The sequence below is a fragment of the Poecilia reticulata genome, chromosome 20 (genome assembly GCF_904066995.2).
Source record: "Poecilia reticulata chromosome 20, P_reticulata-male-v2, whole genome shotgun sequence".
Lineage (NCBI taxonomy): Eukaryota > Metazoa > Chordata > Actinopteri > Cyprinodontiformes > Poeciliidae > Poecilia > Poecilia reticulata.
In genome coordinates this window covers 10,046,398-10,065,028 of record NC_088849.1, presented here as the reverse complement: position 1 = coordinate 10,065,028, position 18,631 = coordinate 10,046,398, and the positions used below count along the sequence as shown (strand labels likewise).

General features: G+C 40.3%; 1 pseudogene across 1 annotated transcript; it reads right to left on the bottom strand.

Annotated features, from left to right (window-relative positions):
• Positions 1-699: 699 nt before the first annotated feature.
• On the bottom strand, positions 700-3,038 carry LOC103456536 (sialic acid-binding Ig-like lectin 14; annotated as a pseudogene). Its single transcript, XR_014085476.1, has 3 exons — positions 3,011-3,038; positions 1,557-1,855; positions 700-1,482 (listed from the first exon to the last, which is right to left on the bottom strand). The product of XR_014085476.1 is annotated as a sialic acid-binding Ig-like lectin 14 (transcript).
• Positions 3,039-18,631: the final 15,593 nt, after the last annotated feature.

The window sequence follows — 18,631 nt, the reverse complement described above, 5'->3', positions numbered from 1 at the left end:
GAAAGTGAATTCTGAAACATGACCCTAAAAGAACAAAATGACAATATGAATGTTAATGTATTACCTTTAATACCAAAAAGAATCAGAATCTCTGAGGATTTCTGATTCCCCAGATCATTTGTAGCCTCACAGTAAAACTTTTCTCCCTCAGTAACATTGTAGCTGTAAACCTGCCCGACAGACACATTAATGGGTCTGTGTGCTAGAATTATAAATAAGAAATATTTTAATTATTTGTACAATGCTTTGTCTTTAATTTTGTCATACTTAGGATAATATCAGTTCAGGTCGGCTTCATTGTGAAATGTATTTTTATTTTGGAAAGCTTACTTCCTGTTGAGCCATATAAACACTGACGACAGAAGGATTGCATAGCATGGAACCGTGTAATTTTAGGAACGGAAGAAAAGGAACTGATTTTGTATCGCCATTTTTGTATTTGCATGTTTTTATAGATACAATTTTTTGTTGTTAAATTCACGGTTTTGCACATGTCCTTTACTTTGGTGTCAACTACCTGCTGACACCAAACCAGGTAGCTGACACCAGGTTTGGTGTCAGCTACCTGCTGACACCAAACCTGATGGACTGATGGATGCTGAGGTGTTTCTAGGAGCATCTGAGGAAAATCAGACACATGAACTTTATTGATCAGAAACAGCTGATCCATAACCTGCTGATAGGATCACTGACATGAAACACTGAGAGTCACTTCTGTCTCTGCTGTCTTGTTTCCTCCAATCACAGGATATCTGGCAGAACATGTGATGTTGTATCCATCATGTGTGTCTGACAGAGTGATGATCTCCTGGATTTTAGTTGTAAAAGTTCCATCTGTGTTTTTCTCTGTTTGTCTGAGAGAGTCTTGTTGGAGATTCCAGGTGAGTTCAGGAGGTGAGTGTGGACAGGGAGTGAAAGCTGAGCAGGTTACAGTGACAGACTGATGCTCCTTCAGACCAACAGATATGTTAATACTGGGTCTCCAATAGTTCAGATGAATATATTTAATAAAGGAAACCATAGGGCTCATCTGATCTTTTTTAAATTCATTTACAAAGCAACTCTATGTTAAAGAAGATTTACATTTTCATCTTGAATGGAATGACATCTAACATTATCATATTACATTTTCTGAGGTAATGTGGTCACATGGTCCTAAGAACTGCTCAAGTCTTGAAACCATATTGAAAGAAGAACTGAAACAAAAAACAGGTGATAAATTACCTTTAATATTGACACAGACAAATGGTGAGCTCTGATTGCCCAGATCATTTGTAGCCAAACAGTAAAACTCTCCTCCCTCAGTAGCACTGAAGTTGTGAACCTGTCCCACAGACACAATAATGTCTCCATGTTTGTTGTTCCTGAACCAGGTGAATCTGGGTGGAGGTTTGGCTCTGCTGGAGCAGCTCAGCTCCACCCAGATACCTGCTGACACCAAACCTGATGGACTGATGGATGCTGAGGTGTTTCTAGGAGCATCTGAGGAAAATGAGACACATGAACTTTATTGATCAGAAACAGCTGAACCATGACCTGCTGATAGGATCACTTACATGAAACACTGAGAGTCACTTCTGTCTCTGCTGTCTTGTTTCCTCCAATCACAGGATATCTGGCAGAACATGTGATGTTGTATCCATCATGTGTGTCTGACAGAGTGATGTTCTCCTGGATTTTAGTTGTAAAAGTTCCATCTGTGTTTTCTCTGTTTGTCTGAGAGAGTCTTGTTGGAGATTCCAGGTGAGTTCAGGAGGTGAGTTTGGACAGGGAGTGAAAGCTGAGCAGGTTACAGTGACAGACTGATGCTCCTTCAGGTCAGAGGGAACATTAATGCTGGGACTCCAAGGAGAATCTATATTTAAACATTAGAGCAACAATTTAGAAACAAAAGAGATATTCAGATGCACTGGTATTTCTTAAATAAATTACTAAACAGTTTAAATGGTAAAAAGCCCATCACTTTATCTAGTCCAGATGACTCCAAAGTGTCATTCACACACTGATGTAGTCACAGTTGCTCTGCACTACTTTATCAGCAGCAGGCAAGGTGGGTGAAGTGTATCACCCAAGGACACAACTGACATGACTGTAAGTCCAACATCGCCACCAAGCACCATGTAAGTCCTATTTGATTCAAATTTACTGTAGAGTGGACAATTGATCTAGAAAAATGTATTGTTCCTCAATTAAGAAAAATTTGTCCAAGACAGAAGGAAAACATCCGACCACCAAAGTAAATCCAATTTCATGCATTCTGGCTGTATTGTTTGAGTTGTAACCACACAGAAGGGTTTTTTGAAAGTCTTTGGATAGAAACTTTAACTTTCTAGCTTTACAAATTCACAGGAAAATCAGCAAGCTGTGCCTAATATATAAAACCGAGCACCATAGTGTCACAATGGTATATAGAGAAAAATATTATCTTACCTTTAACTGTTATTTGAAGAGGATCAGCACAAGCTGTTGCCCTGTAGTCACCGTTCTCAACTCTGAAGAAGTATTTGTCTATGTGATTTGTTGTTAAATTAGGAAACAGAGTGGTACAGTTGCTCTCTTTCAGGTTTCCAATTATATCCAGTGAATAGTTGTTAATTGACCCACTGCTGTGGAAAATAACAGGGCTTGGATTGGCCCAAACATTTACCCCACCTTTCATCCAAACTCCATAGATAGTTTTACTGCTGTCATATTTAGGATGATCTGCCTCATAGCTACATGGGATTTGCAAACAAGATCCAGTCAGAGCGTCCAAGTTATTTGGTGTAGTGATGTTGAGAGCTGGTGTTTGACCATAACAGTAATCAGCCAAAGCACCTGCAAAGCAGATCAATAATGAACCTAATGTGGAGCAAAATCTGTCTTTAGACAAAATCCATAATTCAAAGAACTCCAGTTCACTTGTATCATGTCACAAGTTGAGCCTTTAAACAATATCAAGATTAAATATTTCAGACTAAAAATATTTTTTTTACATCTCAACTTGAAAGGAAGTGAACACAAATCTCACCTGGAAGAAAGAAGACGCTCAGTAACATGTTGACTGTCACCATGTTCTCAGTCAGACTCTGATAGACCTTCATCTGTCAAACTGGAAAAGATTTCAGAAAAACCTGTTAGTTTTCAGTTTTTTATATCAAGGTAACTTTTGGATAAAGCTTGTTTTGTCTTTGGTTGTAAATTAAAATTGACATATTAAATAAAGAAGAATTAACAGACCCTACTGTATTAGCAGTAGGTTCAAGTGGTCAAGTCTTCAAAGCAAAGACACACCGCAAAGTCACGTAAAATTAATCGCACTATGTTCAGCTAATATCACAAACAAAAGTTTCTGTAAAAGCCACAAAAACTGCACAAGTTATAAAGATATTCTTACCCAATCAATATAGAGCTAAACCAATTAAGCAAATTAGCTTCAAATGAAGAAATATGCTAATATTTCCTGGTGAACAGAAAATCAGACGAGCAAATCAGACGAGCAACTTTTCTGTTTGAAAGCCGGTGTTGTGTGAGGAAGAAAAGCAGCTGCTTTTCTTCCTCTTCTGTAAAAAAGGATGTCAGGTTCACAATTTGATTTTCAGAGTGTGTTTGATTAAATATTTATTTTAAATCACCGAAGCACGTCGAGTGTTTATAAGTACAAACCTGCTTAGATCAGGCTAATTACAACCTCACAAGGATGAGGCTAGTGAGAAATGCTGATACCTATTACCCAGAACGAGTTAAAAGCTTCAGTAGCTCAGATAAGAGTCTCCACATACAACAACTGTTGCTCTTCACAAGTCAAAGCTTTATGACAGAGTGGAGACGAGAAAGCCACTCTTGAAGGAAACTCATATCAACGCTCCACTGGAGTTTGGTAAAAGGCACAAAGCTGACACAATGGTCAAGTAAAAATATAATCTGTGGGTTGATGAGACTAAAATTGAACTTATAACTACACATATAATGATGCTTTTGTACTTTTTTTGTTCTTCTACAACAGTAAAATAATTCACTCAGGTTCGTCATGTTTCCTGTCTCCAGCTCAGCAACAACTGAGCTCACAGATGCTTTGATGCTCTCGTAAACAACATGTTCCCCATGTTGTTGAGGGGAGCCGACATCTCGGAACAAGTTTGTGCTATTTTTTCGCCCTATGGGCCTTTATTGAAGACACCAGAAAGGAAATGAGTCAAGAGGAACTTAAAAACATGGACCTATGTGACCTCATGTCAACTCATATAACTAATTTTATGTTTGTTGTTGCGCACTGAGTCGTCCCATTTTTTTTCCCACAAGATTATTTCTCCATTGACAGAGCACAGTAAAAGAAGAAGCCTTACAGTTTGTGTTCTGTTTTTTATTTGTATTTTTTAGCTTTTTTATATACTTGCACAGTGAAGAAAGCACAATAAAAAGAGGATGGCTTTTTGTCAACCCCTTTATTTGAAACAGGAGGATGTACATTTGGCTAAATCTTAATCCTTCGTTGCTTGGCAGAGAACAAAGTGCATGACAATAAAGAGTAGAACCGGGTATTACTTCCCTTTGCACTTCAACACAATCATTTTTACAGTGCACAATCTCGTGTGGACACATTGGGGTTTTTTTAAGAAAGAGGTTTAGATTTCCACTCACAAATAAGAAGTAAGAAAAGTAAGAGACAGTTTTTGATACGTGTCCACGTAGCTGAGCTGACTTCAAATCTGTGAGTTTGATACCGGGAAAAGTTGCTGTGTGTGTGACTGATTAAATAATGTAAAGGTAGCTTTCTTGATAAATCGAAAACGTAAGTAAAGGAGAAACCAATTGTCTGGTTGAGTTTCCTTCGTAAGATCTCTTAGCATTTGCTTCATTTCCTGATAAAACCAAGTGTCTGTCGTGTGTCGTTCTGTTTTCAGTTCACACCCAACTTCTGTTATTCACGGTCGCAAAGATGTTCCTCACTCTTATCATTTACTTCCTCAGAATAAATAACGTTGGTTGTGAGATTTTATTTGCTTAGTTTAGTTAGTTTTCCATTTGTTTTCAGAAGTCACAGGTCTTAAGGCTGCCATTTAGAAACTCTGGGGAGGAAATATGAATTTGTTGCTCTCAAGTAAAGCAAATAGGATGAACAGCAGTCTTCATCAGCCAATGGCATATGAGTTAACGTAAAGACTGATACAGACCATGTAATACTGATTAAATATATTTTATCCCACTGTTCAAATCTGTCAGGTTCCAGGCATATGCAGCTATAATCAGTAAATTTGAATACTATTATAAACAGCATTCAGGAATCACAATCCAGTTCACATCTGGAAGGCGAGAAGTTTGATCAACATTAAGAGGAAGCCGTCATCCAGTGGAGAAACTTTCTCTCAGGACGACATATAGGATGAAACTCAGTCACCAAACGGGCACCAGATGAAATGCAGAGTTATCATTTTCCTTCCGCCTGCTGCCTGACGTTTCTGGAAACGGCTTGTTTTCTGTCTGAAGGCAGCCTACTCTTCCTGTTTTGCAGGCAGCGCAGCGCTCTCTGGCCGTGGACTGTGCCAACGAAAATGCTGAAGGAAACAGCGGCACCCAGCTGGAGCTCGGCAAGGCGAGGGAACACAGATAAAAGGGGCAACGGTTAAAGCGGTCAGATACTGAGAGCTTTCCTGTCTCTGCATGCTGATGCCGTGTAGAAAGTATTTCCCTCCAAACCAGTCATATCTGATTACATGGATACTCAAAGCAAAGGAATGTGGGCACATTGATACTTTTCTTAAGCGACACTTCTGCCCTATGTAGCAAATTCATCTTGTCTTTTTTTTATAATAGCAAGGAAAAGAAGCTCTGGATGTTTTTAAGAGGCTGGTGCCAGTTTGGAAACTACCTTCACATCTCTTTTTTTTTTTAACTAAAAGTTGTTTCAGAACACTGGAAAATTCCATTTGACAGATACAAATATTTTGTCACAAATATTTAGCTTGGAAACATTTACATACATTTTGCCACTTGGAAGTTTTTGTTTGCTTTACGTCGGACATTTATCTCTTTTTTAGGTCATAAGATTTTATGTTTTTTCCATTGCTTTTATTATTTCTATTGTGCTTTGCTTTTATCTGATTTAAAGAACTTTGTGTTGCACTCATTGTGTGTCAAGAGTCACATTGATTGATTGATTGATTGATTGAACTCGCCTTGTTGTCTAGACTCTATTCACCGTAGCCTCAGTTATTCCAAACTTTTCAAATATTGCTCTGACCGCGGATGTGAGCGTCTTGAAGCGATTTGCTGACTTTTGAAGTCCAGCAGTTCAGATCTGAATTAAAAGGTCCTTTGTTCTGTTTCCACTGTTAAATCTTTTTCATGTTGTGATTGCATAGATTGAAATGCAAGCATTCGACGTTCTCTAAACTTGAACTTTCTGAAACCTCTGAGAAAACAACAGAGGAGATTGAACTTCCACTAAGAAAGAAATATAATGCAGATGACTTCAGCTGAGACTGACAACAGTTTGGCACAAATCGTTTTTTTTTTGTTTGTTTTTTTTTTTTTTTTAGCTTTTAAGGATTCCTTTCAGTTTCATTCCAGAGATGATCAGGAAAGAAAAAGTTTTTGGCAATTTTTTTCTTGGAACAATGAAAAGAAAGGAGGCACTCCCCCCCTCCCCTTTCTTTTGTCGGCTTATGAGAATTTCCAGCCTCTGCATGCTCACTTTTTTCTCTTTTGTGCAGCTTGATGGGCCCCTGTTACTAAATTACTAAGGGCCACAAAACAAAAAATGCCAGTAAAAAAAAAAAGGCTGCACTTTCAAGTTAATAACCCAACATAACAACACCCCAGGGAGTCGGTGATGGGTCTTGGGCGGATAGCTATGCTTGTGGTAATATGAATTCCTTGGCAATAGCTAACAGTCACCCATAGAGAGAGCTCTCAAATATGTGGTATGAAATTGATATTTCTCTAGGGGGGAGTGTGCAATGGATGCTAAAGGCTTTCTGACTCTGGCAGCTTTAGAAAAAGGAGCACTGGGTGGCATATAAAAGCAATCGACTGAACGAAAGGTGCTGGATATTAAATATCCCACCTCTCGCTATAAACCCCAGCATTTCCTTATTAGTGAGCACTTAATTTCTTTTTCTTTTTTTTTTTTTCCTTACAAAACAAAATGTGCAACGTAAAAGCAACTTATCTTTATCGCCGAAACCACCTCGGGACAATTTTTGTAACTCTTTTCTTTGACGTCTTTTAAGCCTAAAACATTGAAACAGCTGAACGGCACGCGATGTTTTTGCGCCTGCTTCGTTTCAACAGGCCGCTTCGCCGACGTAATGCGTCGGCTCCGCTTTCCTCCTCCGTCCAAGAAACACAGATAAGAGTCCAGCAACAACAAACACCTTCCTCGGTCAATCACAGACTAAACAATGGCCAGAGACCGATGTGGAGCGCAGGTTGTCATCGGCCGGTGGCTACCAGCAGCAGCAGCAGCAGAGCTTGTTGTCGTCTGGATTCCTGAAGCTCTTAAGAATGTCTGGCTTCGATGCCAGCCACATTCCTCCTCCGTAGCGTTGATTTTTCCTTGTTTTCATTATCAGCCAGGTATTTTTTTTGGGGGGAGGAGGGATTGTATCTCCGCTTGACCAAAAGAAAAAAAAATTGTTGCAATTAAATGCAGCTGTTATCTCAAAGGTTAATTGACAGCCAAAACTTGTTTCCTGGCGTACGTCTCCCTGAAAATGTTCCAGACAATCTGTGTATGATTTAAAATGCTAACTAGCACTTTGCTGCAGCTTTTCAACAGCTAACAGCAACTCCAAGAATGAATGATGAGTAAAAGTATTTAACATGCAAAAACTTTTTCCTTTTGAACCCATTATTTGTCATCAGTCCAAACAGTGGCGCAAAAAGTGGGTATGCAGGGTATGCAACGCATAGGGGCGCGGCACCAGAGGGGGCGCCAAAACCCCGTCTGGAGGGGGCGGCGCGCCGATGATGTTTTCCCGTACACTAATGCGCGCCTTACGCTCCTTCACCTCGCGCACATAACGAGGTAAATGTAGCGAGTAAGAGTATCGTCGCCTCGGGGGGGGGTGTGAGCGTCGCTCCTTCACCCTGACGTCCCGTCCCTCGGTCGGGGGGGGGCGGGGGGGGGGGCGCCGATCTATGTTTTTGCATCCACCTGAATAATGTGTAGTTGCGCCACTGACCAGACATCGTAATATAAGCATGCAGATTTTCGCCATTTCATCAATCTGGCAGTTTGTGTAATTCACAAAATGGCGACATGCCATTTCGGTTTCACTTGATGTAAGTCGCAGATCTTTTCCTTGAAATTAGTTGGGGGGTTTTTCACATTGTGCTTTGCATTTGTGAAAGAGAAACCCGATCAGCGGACTGATGTAAATGTCCAAGTTTTTTTTTTTTTTTTTTTTTTTTGCTAAACAAACTGAGAAGAAGAAGAATCCCATCTATTAATCCTCCTGATGACTTAAAAATAACTTCCTCCCAACCCCACCATGTCTTGATTTACATCTTCTGTCTTTTAAATTTCTGCGCAGTGTGAAGCGCATCGCATGACTTACAGTAGGTCCAGTTTTGGTGGAAAACCAGCCCGCCTGAGTTTTTTTAGATTCGATATTTATAACTCATTGCCTGGGGATCGCTTTGAGGAGAGAAATCATGGAACAGGAAGGAGAATGATACAGTATAAAGAATGATTCAAAGCCTCGATGCAGTGGGTGTCCACCTATATTCGCTGATTGAACCAACAGATATTTTACAGTAGAAGTTCTCCAAGGAAAAAAAAAGAACACAGGGCCTTTTCAAAGCATACCTTTTGCCGGAATCATTAAGTGAGCGATATGTTTAAAGTTTAGCTGCACCCACAGATGTTTTTAAATGCCAACTTTTGTATTTTTCTTTTTGTTTTAGTACTGTAAATGTTCTATGAAATAAAGCTATAAAAGTAAGGATGGTCTATAAATTCAGTTCTTTTTGTGAGACGGCACAACATGTGGTCTCCAGATTTGGACGTGATGTTTTGCAGCCAAAATTCTTTACAAATTGGCCCCACAGTACTGTCACCTTAAATCCATTTGGGTGACGAGAAAATCCATCTCCTGACATGTGCTTTTGAATGTCGTTCTAATGCAAACCTTTCAACAAGATCCATAAGTTTGCAGGGGCTGATTTCATTTGAGGATCTAAGTAAACTGGTCAAGTCTAAACAAATACGATGGAGCTCAAATGACACAGATGTCTGAACGGGCTGTAAGCACGAGAGTAAAATTCTAGATTTAGTCTGATTTTTAACTTGAATGGGAAGAAAAGGTAGAGACTACATCTCAAAGCTAAGCATCAGTGGCCTTTTTGTGCCGTTTTGAGTTGTTGTTGAACTGGAATTTCACATTGAGATCTCCAAGGAGCTCCTAATACCCCACCTGCCTCTGCCCCCTCCGGCCCAATAAATCAATCAGTTATTCTTTTACAAGTCTGTGACCATTCGTGAAACAGAAATTCCCTGCTGTGGACTGCAGCTAAGAAGACCATCCTGACTGACAGAACAATGAGAGGCAAAAGAGGTGGATGAACAAGGTGTGGGCATCAGTGTGTGTGTGTGTGTGTGTGCGTGACTACACGTTTTTGTGTTTTTTTTGTTTTTTGCTTTTTCACTTCTGCAGAGACTGTATGAGATTCTGTGTATCTCAAGTCCCTGAACCCCCATCTGAATGCGAGTTCAGCCTCTCATCCTGGCTTTCTCCAGGGAGGCCCCGCTTCTTGGCAAAGGAATGCCTGGGAGTAGACTTCTTAAATAAAAGGCAACGCTCCTCGCTGGCTGTGGACAGTGCTTGGCTTTTTCTTTTCATGCTTTACCTCCCCTGTGTCTCTGAACCCAAGTGGGCTTCTGCCTTCGCTGCTCCATCGTTTCAGGCGTAATGTCTTTTTACCTTGAGGTTGAGGGAGAAGGATGCAGGGGAAGGGAGGGCACTGAGCTTAACACTGGTCAGTAAGATGCCAGTGTTGAGCAATGAATGTTTTGGCTGTGGTTTTTTGTTTTGTTTTGTTTTGTTTTGTTTTGGGGATTTTATTTAAAAATAGTTTTCTCCCTTTTTTTTTTTAGAAAACTTTATTTTTTATATTTACTCCAGTTATTTTTGTCTGATATTGAAATGTACTTTTCAATGTGAACCTTAAAAGAAAAATAAAAAGAATAATCTGTAAAGAATTTTTTTTTTTTAAATTCCCAGCAATGCGTTTCTTTTCAAAGAATTATTTTCGAAACAGAATGAATGTACTCGAGGTAACTTAATTTTAGTGTCATAAAATTATGTGGTTTGTGTGGTTTTTTTACACATTATATGCAGAGACATGTAATGAGGCTGCTGCATGTAAATAATCATGCTCAGACATTAACTAAGTTGAGTGCAGGTTTTCGGTTCGCAGTCTCGTTTCTCTGTCAGCTGAGCAGCAATTTCCTCCCAGAGGCAACTTGTTTATGCTGCAAACCGACTTAAAAGCAGAGCCGGCCCAAGGCATAAGCAAACTAAGCGGCTGCTTTGGGAACCCCAGACCTTTGGTTCCCTCCATAAATTCTTGAACATCAACTTTTTAGATTTTCAAAGAGATCTTAACATTTGTTTACTGACAATACTATTAAGCTAAATACATATATATATATATATATATATATATTAAGCTAAATACATATATATATATATATATATATATATATATATATATATATATATATATATATATATATATATATATGTACTTTTTTTAATCAACATTTAAATGTAAGATTTATTTGACAAGGTGCAAAGAGTAATCTTCACAGTTTGATTAGCTGTTGTCATAGCTACAGTCTGATGATATGAGTTTAATCTCTCCCAGACTCCAATAAAATCTGAAACTCTGTTAGTGGAGCTGATGAGGGGCCCCTTCTGCTTAGGGGCCCAGACAACCATGGTTAGAAAAAATGGAAACAAGTCTGTGTTGAAATCTTCCTGCCACTTCTTTTCCAGAAATCTTTTTAATGCAATAATTCAGAGGCTGCTCTGCAACCCTGAACGACTCTGGATATTTAAGCAGCCAGGAGAAATATAGGAAAGGAGCAGAAGGCTAAAGTAGAAAGACTTTTCTGAAAACATATAAAGAGTAAAAGTGGAACTTGGTAATGTTATGAAGGTTAAAAAATCAAACTGAGGGAACAGTGGAAAAAAATGTAAGCCTTAGCAGCATGTAAAATTTAGAGAGGGGGGGAGGAGGAAAAAGGAAGTGAGAGGGAGGAACAAAGTTGTGGAAAAAGGATGACAACAAAAAAAAGAGATGGAAGAGAAAGACACAAAAAGAGGAAGACTGGTTCCTGGGCTGCACATCAAAGCAGGTCAGCAGCAGAGGCTCCAAGCTGGTCCTCCCAGCACCTGCTGCTGCCCCGCAGCCAAGGAAAACACATCATTCTAACAGACGCACAGCTTAATGGCTTCTGTGGAGAGACCTTTACCGGCTCCGTAACTGTCTCTGCAGACTCTGCGAAGCTGCAGCCTACACAGAGAAATACACACACACACACACACACACACACACACACGCATACACACACACACACACACACACACACACACACACACACACACACACACACACACACACACACACACACACACACAAAGAAAACTTTCACAACCCGGTTCACTGCTCCCGCAGGGTGACACATTCAGGACGAGATCGCACACAGCCCCGATTTTCCAACGTGTGATCCATCTGATCGCTTTATCACACCGGCCGCCTGAATCGTGGATGAACCCAAGCACCTGTCAGAGTCATAAACTCTCCCACGTCAGAAACGTGCATCCAGTCAGTCCCACGTTTACAGTAAAACATTATCGCCGCGGTTTCGGCATCGCGACCCCCGTCTGTCCCCTCAAACGCCAGCGCTCTCTTAAACCGAACCGCCTGGGCCCCGGGGGTCAGCGTCGAGGCGGAGAGAAAAATCCGGCTCACAAAAACAGTAAACATCTGTTTTGTGACTTGGCCACAACACGCTGGTAATGTCAGCCTGAGCTCAACAAGGCTGGGCCCCTTTCTGAGATTTTCCATGAGAGCCAGCAGGAGCGCAGCGACTAGGTGACAGCATCTGTAATTACTTTTTTTTTTTTTTTTTTCTTTACATTTTCTTTAAAGAAAAAAAAAAGTTGACAAAATCATAACAAACCTCTCTGCAACGACAGCACGCACCTTCAAAGTGTGCCGCTCCCAATCCAAAACGAATAAAACGTCAGTCCTAATGCATGACTTTTACTCAGGCAAAATGTAGCCTCGCGCTCGTCATTGATGACATTTATGGCTCGCCTCATGTGAAATACTGTCTGCTTAAGTTTCACTTCAGAGTGCTGTAGCTTCAGGCCTACATGGCAGCTGCCTGATTTGTGGGCTGTCAGAAATATTTGGATGCATCGTGGTTGCAAGAGGAGTCCCAGCATTTTCTTTTTCGGGAACAAAACAGCATGCATCGCATTCATTCCTGTCTGCTTCAGAAGCTCTCTCACACCAAAAGGATCTGACACGGGATGAGTAGGACCATGTCGCATTATTTGCTTTGAAAGAGTAGATTCCATTGCAGTGCAACCTAGCAACATCTTTCTCTGTCCTACCATCACAAAAGCAAGCAAGAAGCTTCTGGGAACCTTTTTAACTTTTATGCTTCGGTAAAGATTAGACTAAGATTAAGATTAAGCTCTTTAGCAAGCAGAGAAGTCCAAGTGGTTCTGGTGTGAAACAGTGAATCATTATTTGAAAAGGTGCCTAAGTACGACCACTCAGGTCTGCTGGTTCTGGGGATGCAGAGCAGAACCAGAACCAGAACCAGACATGGAGAAGCAGCATTCAGCTTCTGTGCTGCACAAATCTGGAACAAACTTCCCGAAAACTGCAAAACAGCCGAAACACTGAGCTCCTTTTAATCAAAGCTAAAATCCCACCAGTGCAGAGTTGCTTTTGACTCATAGTCACCGGAACATCGACCGACATATGTGACATGTATTAATGGTCTTCACGATGGCACTCAACAAAATGTGATGGGTTTTTTTTTTCTTGTTGTTACTTTTAATACAAATATAGCCATAAAAGTATACCCAATCTCTGTTCTTCCACCGTTTTTCTCCTGTTTTCCTGCCTCATCAAAGCCTCTTTCACATTTTGGTCGGTTCTCCCTGATGGTTTTCCCAGCAGGAAGCGGGTCTCTGACAAAGAAAGCTCTAAGCCTACAAGTGTCTGTGAAGCGCAGGCAGAGGCAGCTTCTGTCACCACCTACACTGTCTCTCCTCGAGCGGCCGCTACGAATATGCATCAAAGTGCGACGCCGTGTCGGTTCTTTCTGGACAAATGCAAAGAGCAAGACGTAAACAGGACCGACAGCAACCTGGTCAGCTGCCGATTAAACAACAACTAACTCTTAAAGAATGTCAACTTTTTGGAAATCTTCCATGTTGTACTTTAAAGGCGTAGTGGTGGTAGAACCTCAGCACCAATTGGGGGGGAAAAAAAGGGACGAAGTTGTGGTAATCGTGAGCACCCTCTTGAGTGTCTCACATTCTTCCCTGCATTTTTTTTTTTTTTTGCTTTAGCTGCTTTCCCACCTCATGTTGCTTTTTTCAATTTTCCCTAAATATACAGTAATTTTATTTCACTTTGCATTTTCTCTGTTATGCTTTATCCACTTGTCACTTTCCTACACCCACCATCCGCTTCGTAGCCACCCAGATGAGGACACAAGGTTTTCTCTTTTTTCCATGCTTTTATGTTTTATTTTTTTATTGGAGTGATTCAATCCTGTGGAAAAGCCCTTTCCCTTTTGTGTGTGTGTGTGTAGAACAGGTGCTTGTTGCAATGGGTTTCAGCTGTCTGGAAAAGAGATCGGTTCACCTCTGCTGGTCACATCCTGAGTCCTGGTTATGATACGGCTATGATTCTTGTGTTGCTACTGGAAACACTGCTGACTTTGGACAGTGTGATGTTCAAAAATGCGGGAAAACAGTATTATGGCACAAGGACACATGCTGGGTGGTGTTGCAAGACGTGGAGATGTTTAAACCAGGTTATAAAACAATTTCCCAAGCCTTGGAGCTCTCTCAGAGTATTTTTCAATCCACCGTTCAAAAAGGGGAAAAACAAAACCTGCGCAGACATGGACACCCACCAAAAACTGACATAGGCACAGACTTTAATGACTGGCAGGGATGTCTTTCATAGTGACCTTAGGTCAAAGGAATGTTTGTCATGTTTTAGCACCACACCAACCATAAAATGGCATCAAACGTCATCTGTCAATATGAACCACTCAGGACATTTCCATAGTGAACACTCAATCGCCTCAGATACTTAAAACCAAATTATCCTTCTCCTCGGTCAGTTGCTCTCTTTCGGTTCTCGCTTTCACCCCGTTTACCGCCAGCCGGCTCCTGCACCTTCAGCTGCGAACTTCAGGCGGTGAAGAAAACAAACATAATGGCCTCGGTTCCCTGGAGTCCATTCGTCTTTCCCTTTCCCATTACACCAAGCTACGGCTGGCCTGGCATGGTGCCTCGCTACCAACAATGGGTAACCAGTAGACACCCGCAACTATGTGACCTCCTCTGTAGCGGGTCAAACGTAAAATATGTCAGTGACACTTTGGCCGTACTTACCACAGCCATATAAGACATGCTGAGACTAAATAGTGGGGTGTGAATGTGGGCTTGCTGTGGGAACAATAGAGCCACTTTGGGGGACTTGGGTTATTTATCATGTAAAAAGATAGGAGGGTATAATCTCATATGATTTCAACCTCCAATTGACTGCGTGTGTGATATTTGTGTTTTACTGTGCAGCCTGAGACTGGAATGTAAAGAACGATCTGTCTCAAACGGGGGGCAAGGCAATATTTTTTATATAACAGCCCAAATAAACTTTAAGTGGGTGGGAGCTCCCATTGGACCAGCACCTTTGTGTCAGAGCAGAGGACTAAATCAGGGCAGGAATATAATATAATATGCAAGGAGTCATAACAGTCAAAAACACTTTTCCAAGTCGTTTGAAAAAAATAAAAACAAAAAGGAGTCCAGGCGGCTCTCAGTTTGTATTCTCACTTAATGACACCAGCAGGTGTTGAAATATTTTGAAGAAGTTTGACATTTAATGGATTACGCCGTGCTTTTTCACCAAAGTTAGATTGAGTGTCAGCATTTAGAGGCTAGTCTGTTCAAATAAAGCCACCGCCAGCGTTCACTTAGCCATAGCTGAGTTATGGGAATGTCTCTTTTAAAAGATTGCAGCGCAAACGTTGGTTTCTAATGTAGACTGCAGCCCTCGGAGTTTTCCACATGTTGTCTGATTGGGCTGTGTTGGACAAGAAAAGAGAAGTTCACGGGACATTTCCATCCTTCCAATGCTGTAGGTGCAGAAAATTTGCAAATGCAAACAAGACTGTTGAGGTGCTGGTGATGATTCGGTGACGCAATCATTCAACATCTTTCAGTGTCTCTGTGGTATGCTGAAGAACATGCCATAGCAATTGCTTTTTTCAAGTAAAAATTGCAAATGTCTTAAATTTAAGACAGTCAATATACACGGTGTTGATCCTTGTTCGGTCATAACTTCTAAAATTTGTTCTGTCAATCAATCAATCAATCAATCAATCAATCAATCAATCAATCAATCAATCAATCAATCAATCAAATTGTATTTGTATAGCACATTTCAGCAGCAAGGCATTTCAAGGTGCTTTACATAATTAAGGAAAAAATAAAAACAGCATGTGACATTGAAAAAACAGACATTTTTATGTATGTAAAAAAAACATGAGAAAGCATGAGAAAGCACGAGAGGGTACCCAAATGGGATAAAAATAAAAATGAATAACAATGACATTGAATAAAAAATAAATTAAAAATAAAAATAAAAAATTTAAAAGAAGATTAAAAAAGATCGAAACATACTTTTGTCTGTCATACTGGATGTGAAGTTTTGCTTTGTTTTATTCAGCGCAAGTTGAGATTTAAGGGGCGTTATGGCCAATTGTTCAAAACATCAGTCAGTACCTTCATTCAAAATTAGAATGAATCAATTTGAACAACGTTTGCAGCAGTCTTGTGCTAACCGTCCTAGTATCTTCTGTCTTTTTTTTTTTATCTGAATCTCTTCTTAATATATTGTTTTGGACAAAATGTTCACTTTGTTGCCTGTCTTGTCAAAAGACTGTTATCCAAAAGTACCAGCTGCAGATTTTGAGCAAGCTCTGCAGTGGAGGTAACATGATTCAGTAAAGAGTTCCTCAAATGCGGATAGTTCAGGAGCTGACTTGGACATTCTAGTCCAATATTTGAAACTGTGTTTTACTACTTTGATACAAAGTAATTACGGTGGCTAAATTTTCTACGAAAGTAAAAATCGCTAGAGAAAGATAACCCTAATTTCCAGCATGTCAGTCTGATAAAATTACTTCACAGCTCTACCTGGATGAAGGAAATGATCAAGCCAAGAATGAAATAAGATAACGGTTTTGTGAGAATGCATGCATTTCAGATCATTTTTTAACCTAATAAAACTATCTGTATGCACATTTGCCGCATGATGTAAAACGGTGTGGAATGAAGCTGCTGCTGTAAGTCAGCAAAAACTTTTGTATATCCCAGTAGAATTAACATCATAACTAGTTATAATATTTTCTGCTCATCTGAATATTTTTAGCTAAGTGCCAGCCTCATGCATACATAGAAATGCAAGACAAATTGCTGTCAATGCAAGAACTTCATTATTAATGACATTAAAATCCAGATAAACAAGCATGGCTTCCTACACCGTGCACCTTACTGCACTGTGGCATTCTGGGGTATTTGAAGCTTGTGAAGCTACGTCTCACGCTCCTGCAGCCTGGAACATGTGTGAGAGAGGAGAGTCAACATGTGGAGCTGATTTTTATGAGTGGAAATAAGCCAACATCAGCACGTCTGAGGTTGATTAGTATAAATATGTATGTTCTTGTGAATTTGTGCATGTAATAAATGAAAACATGTGATTTTGCGCATGCTTTTTAAATATATATACATATTAAAGGGATGTAACATCTTTAAAATGGCAGCTGCTTTGTACAGCTTAGTCTTTTTTTTTCTTTTTTTTTTTTAGATAAACAAACCACAAATTAGTTTAAATAAAGGATTTATGCCTGGACATAAAAGCAGAGCTCGCCCAGACTTCACTTGTTAGTCCAATACACCAGAAGTTAATGAATGAGAAAACGCCATAAAAAAAAAAAGAAGCTTTTAGTTTGAAGACTGCAGCTTCCCTCACCCACACCATCTCCCTCCCCTCCTTTTGGTTTCATAAAATCATGACTACATTAAAAGAGGTGTGGACTTTCCAAGGAGCTGTCAGTCCAACAGGCCAGCAGGTACTTTGCTCAGACACACACAAACACACTTCCCTCTGGGAAAAGGTGCATGATTTATAAGCACTGTCGCCACTCCGCCAGGCTCCAGCTGCCAGGAGTCGCACCGTAATTTTAAAGCATCATTTGTAGCAGTGATGAGGAGGCAACTCTGACTCATGCGTGTGACGGCTGGTGCAGAAAACTAGCGGCCCATCTGTCATTCTGAGCGGCGGTGATGTTCCACCTGAGCTGGGCGAGCCACGTTTGAACAGGTAAAACAGAAACCCGGCGTTGTTTGTCTTCACAACATGCCGTCTGTTTGTTGATGCCCGAGTAGATTTACACCAGTTACATCACTTGCGTTAAGTGTTGACAATTTGTTTTTGAAAGATTAGGCGAGAAGGAAAGTTCAGGAGCCTGCCAATGTGCAGTCGGCAAGAATTTATAGGACTATTTGCAAGTAACCACTTTTGACATTTCCACACACTACTTTAGGGGGGGAAACTTCTAAATGCATCTTAAATTATAAGCAAATTTATTGGTCCTGATTCTCTAAGTAAAAGCAAGAGGGGGAAAAAAACAACTTATGTTTAAAAAAAGGATTTTGTAAGACTTTGGAAATCCTGAGTACATTTTAATCATAGTCTGGCCCTGGAAGATTAATATGAGAAAGGAGAGGTGGCTAAAAACTTTTGCAAGGTGCCGTCCATGCAAGGGATATTTTGTTCCCATACAAGAACTTCTTAGAACTGAATGTGAACCCGGAGCCTCCACGAAGCAGGACTGTATATCTTGGCTTATTCAGCTTTTAGCTTTATAACACAAAAGTTCCAACAAAAATAATAATTTCAGGAGCTTAGCACAAGTGGCAACAACACCGAGACTTAATCTTTCTGAATTGTGGGGTGGGGGGGGGGAGGGGGGGGAAACTGGTGACATAGTTGTGGATGGTCAAGTGTTTCTGATGCACTATGAGTGGTGAAGGATAGCCGTTATGGTCTCATCCAAAATGCAAGCAATGTAGCTCAGACCGTTGAAGAAGTTAATGCTGCTTCTAATTGAATGAGTTTAGTGTACATGTTGCATTTAAAGGGGCAGTATTATGCATTTTCCAGGCACATAGTGTCATTTTAAAGCACAAGCAAGTAACTATGTTACTTTCAGTGGTTACAGGAATGCTGCATATATCAAATATGACTTCAAAAAATTAGACTTTGCAATTTAATGCCTTGAAACTGGGTGTTTTTAAGAAGATCCTGCTCTTTCCTC